The sequence below is a fragment of the Myodes glareolus genome, chromosome 16, assembly GCF_982192425.1.
Source record: "Myodes glareolus chromosome 16, mMyoGla1.1, whole genome shotgun sequence".
NCBI lineage: Eukaryota > Metazoa > Chordata > Mammalia > Rodentia > Cricetidae > Myodes > Myodes glareolus.
This window is the reverse complement of record NC_142041.1, coordinates 27,417,468-27,424,605: the sequence shown is the minus strand read 5'-3', so window position 1 is coordinate 27,424,605 and position 7,138 is coordinate 27,417,468. Positions and strand designations below refer to the sequence as shown.

General features: G+C 43.6%; 1 long non-coding RNA gene across 1 annotated transcript; it reads right to left on the bottom strand.

Annotated features, from left to right (window-relative positions):
* Nucleotides 1-4,793: 4,793 nt before the first annotated feature.
* Nucleotides 4,794-6,594, bottom strand: LOC146891429 (uncharacterized). Its single transcript, XR_014997443.2, has 3 exons — nt 6,518-6,594; nt 5,615-5,793; nt 4,794-5,076 (listed from the first exon to the last, which is right to left on the bottom strand). It is a non-coding gene; the product is annotated as an uncharacterized LOC146891429 (long non-coding RNA).
* Between the last annotated feature and the right edge of the window lie 544 nt (nt 6,595-7,138).

The following is a 7,138-nucleotide window of genomic DNA, read 5'->3' as shown; positions in this document are numbered from 1 at the left end:
TGTAACCAGACTGCTGCGCGAGCGGAGGAAGCGAACAGCACCCACTGAGTCGGGTCAGCATATGCACCTCCCTGTCCACTGTGGTCACGCTTCTGTTATTCCTTTCCCCTACTTGAATTCCATCCCATAGACGAGCCTTGGGTAGGCTTTCCAACCTGGTCCCTTTTATGTGACAGGAAATGGAGAGAATCTGGAATGCCTGTCCTGGCCACTGAGGTACTTTTGGTGGCTATGTCAATAGGTAGGGAAAGGTTCCCAAGGAGGAGGTGGATGGCAGAGTCCCAAGTCCCTCCCCACCGAGTCATAGCACCCTGGAGGGCTGGGAGTTGTATACAGGAAGAGGGGTTGCTCTGGCTGCCTAGGAGACTTATCTTCCTCCAGGCTCGCCTCACGTGAATCCTGGCAACCAATGGCACTCACTCTAAGGGGAGGGACTTACATACCTTGGGACCTCACTGTGACCCTGAAGAGGCAGGATGATATTTGACAGGCGTTTGGAATTGTGTTTGTTCTCTCAGGGTATTTTCTCCTCAGAGAAAATTAAGAATCCTCCCTACACCTGAAGAGACTCCGTTTCGCTGTCATCGAATGCTACAGCAGCATTCCCTTGGCAACTTGTTCCCGGGTTAAGAAAAGAGGAAAGCCTGGGGCAGATGCCTCCAGCACCCAGGGGTGAGGACAAGGGTCTCCACGCTGACTCCTTCCTCCACAAAACCCGGTGTTCTGGCTCGCCAACCTATCCATAACCGTGGATTTATTTAGCCGCGATGTTATCATCTCCATTAAGCTAGAGAGAAGAGAAGATCCTCCGATTTTATTTATAACCTGAAGGGATTATTTTTGAGTTAAGGCTTTAAGAATTCAGATCTATCAGGAAAGAACAGCTTGTGTAACGAACTTCCTGTTTTCATCATATTTGGACACCGAGCCTCCTTGTTGCCTGTTATTATTACACAGTTAATATGAACTGCCTGGAGTTTATTTTTAGCAGGGCTGACTCTATTGTAAGGACTGCATAACTGCTTTCAAAATGGGAAAATGTAATTACGGGATCTAACACTAAGTTGAGGATATTCTTAGGTCCTTTCATGAGGCAGTGGCTGAAAAAATGAAAATAGACTATTTTAAATGGCTAAAGAAAACAGAGTTATTTGATCCAAAATAGCCCATTGAGCCTTTTACAAGCTACACACTTCACAGAATAAGTCTCACTTGAGTTGAAGTGACCTAAACATATGGATTTATTCCCAAGTCCAGGATGGCAGGAGAGAAAGAGGGAAACCGGGTAAAGAATGGAAGCAGAAAAAAGTGTGAGCATCTTTTACAAATTAGGAAATTATTAAGATGGTCCTAAAAGTCCTAAAACACCTACAAGGATTTGAGACCTGGAGAATACAAGTCTTCACCCTGCAAGCCTTCTGCCCTGTGTGCAGAGTGAGCAAGTCCGTGTGTTATGGCCACAGACGGAGTTCATGGCCAGTGTGCTGTGTAGGATTGCCTCTTCACATGTGCTGTGACCTAGATTTAGTCTTTCCCACAGGTTCCTCTGCGGATTCCCACGGCACCCACGACTCCACACACTTTCTACTCCATCATCCATTCATTCACACCAACAAAAGTCTCTTGAGTGCCCAAGTATGCCAACCTCTGGGTACTTTGCCAGTATACTGGTAGAAATAAATTTGGCATGTTTCACAAAAAGAGGGTGGGATGGGGATAGCCTCCGGTAGAAGATACCATTTGAAGACAAGTCTGAAGTTCAAGTTGACTTTATCCTGGGGGCAAAACTATAAACCGAAGAAAAGCCTGAGTCCCAGCCATGGAAAAGTCTGTGGCAACATCAGGGGAAACCCATGTGAGAAGAACAGAGGATGAACACTATAGCATCAACTGAGGCCCTGAAATCATAAGAGCAACAAGAAACACTTCTGTAAAGTTATGAGCGTGGCTGCATTGCTGCGTGAGAGGCCAGACAAAACATGGCCTCTTGTTTTGTCAAGATGGTTGTAAAATCAACCATCGTTCAGTCTTAAAAAGGAAGAAAATTCTGACCCATTCTCAAGACCAATCTTGAGCACATTGTGCTAAATTAAATAAGCCAGGAACAAAAAGACAAGTGTTCCATTATTTCACTTTTATTGTGTGTAAAGAATTTAAACTCATACAGAGAGGGTCAAACTGTGATTGCCAGAGTCTAAGGAGTTACTCTGGAGAGTTCAATGCATTGGTGGTGTGTGGTCAACCATGTGAACTAATTCAGTGTTACTGAATTGTGCTCTGAAAATGATTAAAATAAGTTTTATGGTATTCATTATTTTCCCAAGTTTTCAATCCATTCATCCGTCCATCTGTCCGTCCATCCATCCATCCAACAAATGTATAATGAATACATACTTTGGGCTGAACAGTATGAAAGTTCAGTGGAGGATTATGAACTTCAGAAGCTCACAGATGAACTGATGTAACTGGTAGAAGAACTGATCTCATCATACAGTATTCTGTGTTAAATTCTTTATAGTGGCAAAAGCAAAGTTCAATGAACTTCTGCAGTTGCCAGATTGATATTTCTATCTAGAGATGGAGACGGAAGAGGGAGAGGAGAACACAAGTCAGGAGACCAGTTCATTAACAGTTCTTGCAATAGTAGGAGAGATAAAAGTTGCCTGAACTTAGGCTGTATGAATAAGAACAAGAGAATAAGGCCAAGCTTCCTTTTGGCAGTAACACTATAAGAAAAGAAAAGAAGATAAAGTCAAGATTTCTGACCCAGAAACTAGATGGATGGTTCCTGAATGCAGTCACTAGGAAGAGTGAGTGATCGGGAAAGCATCTAACTTCTCATGAAATCATTTAGAAAGCGTATAAAGTTGGATTGTTCAAATAAGGAGCTTTGTCTGCAACTTAAGTGATCTAAATTGGACATAGTTAAGACTAGAATTCAAATTTGCCTTGTGGACCTTGAGAAGGAAGCAGGCAGAACATAGACAGAATAGGTGATGCTCAGGATGGAGTGGGACCTGAGGATGCTGTACCACATATTATGAGTAGGTTTTCAAGCATTTTTCCCTGTTGGCCAAATGTTTTCATGTGGCTGCTTCCAATGATCCATCAACACATCCTACATCACTCCTAAGTCAGCTTCTCCTCCCACAAGAGGACCCTCCTCCTCACTCATGTAAGCCCACTCACCACCTTCCTAACACACAGTGTACTTTGCTGCCCCATAACTCCTCACAAGCTCCTGTGTCTTTGGATGTCTTATCTTACTTGGCTAGAAAATTTTCAAATTATCTTCCAAGAGTCACTCCTCTTAAGTCTGCTAGCTTTTTACACCCATGAACATGACACACCTCTGCCGTTGGCGAGTCTGTCAGAGACTCTGTCAGGCAGAGCAGACCATAAATCATTATAATTAAAAAGATATTGCTGTATTGCTGTAAGCAGGTAGAATGGGAAAAGAGCAGAGGAAAATAAGCTGCCTCACTGTGGGGGAGCATGAGAAGGAAACACACACACACATGCGCTCACACACTCACACACATAAAGGGTACCTGCCTAAGCAAGGTCTCATAGCTTTCCAAGAAATAAGCTACCATTTCCTGCTGAAGTTCACTGAGCTTTGCTTTTGCCACTATAAAGAATTTAACACAGAATACTCTATGATGAGATCCGTTCTTCTACCAGTTACATCAGTTCACCTGTGAGCTTCTGAAGTTCATAAGCCTCCACTGAACTTTCATACTGTTCAGCCCAAAGTATGTATTCATTATACATTTGTTGGATGGATGGATGGATGGATGGATGGATGGATGGATGGATGGACAGACGGACATGTATTATTAAACCTCTAACTGACTATGGCAAGGAACTCATTGAACTGCTTTTACTAGTTGTCTGTGAAGTCCACACACATAATGGACATAAATTAATGTGATTCTCTCATTATTGGAAGTACTTTAGAAAAACAGAAGGTCTAATCCTTGATAGTCTTTCATTCTTTGAAGCCACCAACTTGACATTCTTTATATTCTATTGCCCATGATGTTTGATGAGCATATGCTTTCAGCTTGTTGGATAGACTTAATACCCGAATAGAATCTCAGTGGAGAAAAGTGTGATATGGGCACATTTTCTTCTCTTCATTGAATAGCTGCTCTCCACTCCTTCCCTAAGAATATCAAGATTGAAACTAGTCTGTTAACTCAGCCACTCTAAAGAGTTAAGGGGAGTATGCGTTTCCCCTCTCCGTGGTGTTCATGGTGTGGAGAAAGATGGATGCCTCACGAGCAAAATTATCCAACCAGCAAGTCTTCTCTGAGTGCTTGCTGTACACAGTGCCTACAGCCTGTGTCAAGTGCTGCTGGGAATGCAAGAGATAATGCCTTCTAGCCCTCAAGGGTTTTACAGTCTAATTTAGGAGGGCGCTATAGATGGATGGTATTTGAAAACATAATTCAGGGAAAGGATATTCACAATGGTCTATGGTACTTGGGCTACAGAGAAATGAAAAAGGAGGGGCCTTAGAGGCCACCACACTACCTGCTCCTGCCTTACCTGTCTCCCAATTTTCCTCAAATGTACCAAGTACACACCTGCTTTACAAGTTTGCACAAACTGTTCCTTCGGCATGGAAACTCTTCCTGGAGACACTCACGTAACTCTCTCCTTCCGATCTCTGCTCAGATGCCACCTGATCACGCTGTTTAAAATAGCAAATGCCACCCCCACACCATTCACCCTCTCCCTTACCTACTTGACTCTCTCCACAGCGATGAACACCAACTGTCATTCCATGGAATTCTTAATGCATTTTTATTATTGACTCTCTTGCCTCACAAAAATACACATTCCAGGAGGGCAAGGCTGGGGGCGGTTCAATCTGTTCTGTTTGGTGTATCCTCGACACCTAACCCGATCCCGAGATGATGCTAGGCCCTCAGGTTGAATGAGTGGAAGAGCGAATGAATGAACGCTGCTCCTGGCATGTTCATAGAGGTGAGGCACAGAAACGGTTCTCCACCGTTGTTCACAGCTTCCCTTCTTGACACTCACCTACCATCTTTCACTACTTTCCTCCTGGAATATGGGTGAAGGTATTGAGTTAATTTAGTTATGAACCTTATGTCATGATTTCCTTAAATAGCAATGCTCTAGATGCTATAATAAAATGAATCTCTTCAAGACTCGAAAATCCACGAAGAACATCCTTATCTAATTTTAAATTTTAATGAATAGTTATAACGATGAGTAATTAATTTTGATATTTATAGAAAATGAAATGCATTTTTTTTCCTTTATGAAAATCTAGCACTTTAGGAACAACAAATTCTTGGAGAAAAAAATTTCTAATGAGCTCATTAGAGTTGAAAACATGTCTCCTGGCTATAGTATGCATTGTAACTGAATGGGCATCAGTGGGCTCTTCCTTTCGGCCCACAGGTTCCAGTTGAACACATCTGTTTCTCTAATACAAGAGAAGCTGTTCTCAGAAGAGTGGTAGGATTATTAAGCATGAGTTCCATGGTAGCTGAAGGTAGAGAGAAACACAATTTAACAACGTAATGCCCTCAATCCAGAAGGAACTTGTCATCATTTTTTAAAGACAGAGTCTTACCATGTAGCCCTAGATGGTCTGGATTCACTATGTAGAACAGGCTGGCCTCGAACTCACTTTACCTCTATGTCCCCAGTAATGGGTTGAAAGGCATGCACCACCACATCCGACCCTCCCATCATTTTTTAAAGGATGGCCTTTTTAGGTGTCATAGTATAAAACATCCACAGCAAAGGCATCTGAAAAAAAAAATAACAAAGGAAAATAAAAAGGGGGGAAGGCAAACACATTATTCCAAGGGTCAGTCCTTACACAGATTCTCAGAGAGGGTCAGAGAAAATACTACACAATCCCAGACGTTTAGCTCCATGTGCCATCTCCGTCAGGCACAGAGGCAACCCTGCCCACGTGCCTCACTGTCTGACACTACACCAAGTTTCTACAATGGAGATTAGTGCAGCGACACAGAATCGGGCTATCCATGAAATCATCTCCCTCAAGCATCCCGCGTCTCAGGTGAGCCTTTGGAGGGCACGCAGTCGCAAGTCACCTCAGGATGGGCTTCACTGACAAGTGCCTGGAGCGCCAGTCGTCTGCAGTGCTGATTATGCGCCTGTTTGGAACAGCAGCTGTGCCGGAAGAGCGGCTGGCACGCCACTGGCACGTCTCTGCGAGCCTGACTGACTTGCGTTCTTGCCACCATATTTCTGCACAAAGGTAAGCCGCAGGGGTTCTCACGTGCGGTGCCAACATTTCCCTCAAGATGGATTCCAACGCGCTCACACACACTTTGACAAATGCTCTTCACAGGACCCGGAGTTTTTCACTCTCTTGCAGGAGATGATTTCATCGTCTGCCTTTCTTAGGTCGAAAGTAACCATCCAACCATATTAAAACTTGTGAATTAAAACAACAAAAATCACCCCCCCCCCGAACCCTCATTATGGCCTTAGTTGAACTCACTCCTGTTGCGCCTGTCTGAATGAGTCAGCTGTGGTGCGGGAGAAAAAAAATCTTTGTCCGTCCTGGAAGGAGCGGACTTGGTGGTCAAGGTTATCGGACGTCATCATTGCTGGCGACTGTCTGCCCGAGGCAGCAGTTTCAGCGCTGACAGAGTGCTGCAAAGCTGCTCTTTCTAACAATAGTTAGTCAGCAGGTTCAGCTGCCGCGGCTACAGTGTTGTTTACCACAAACATTACAAAAACATTAACAAAACTCGAAATTAAAAGAAGGAAAACTCACCCGAAATCCTGCCATCCTACCAACCAAACTGTTGACAGTTTTTTCCCCCGGTTCCCTTGCAGTCCCTGTCCATATGCAGACAGAATTGTTAGTTGTGATCATGCTGCAGATAGAATTTGGTGTTCAAGTTTATTCCGATTAGGGTTTTTAAAGCTTTTTTTTTTTTAACAGTGTGCGCTGTTGCCTTTGAGTCTGTGGCTGTCAACACATTACCATTCTTAGTGACTCCGATGAGATCTGAAGGGATGGTGGAGGATTTAAAAGAATCAGCAGCAGAACGGGGAGGCTGTTTTTAAATTCCTGGTTGAAAGGATGAAGTCTCTGAATTTGAATAGAAAGGAT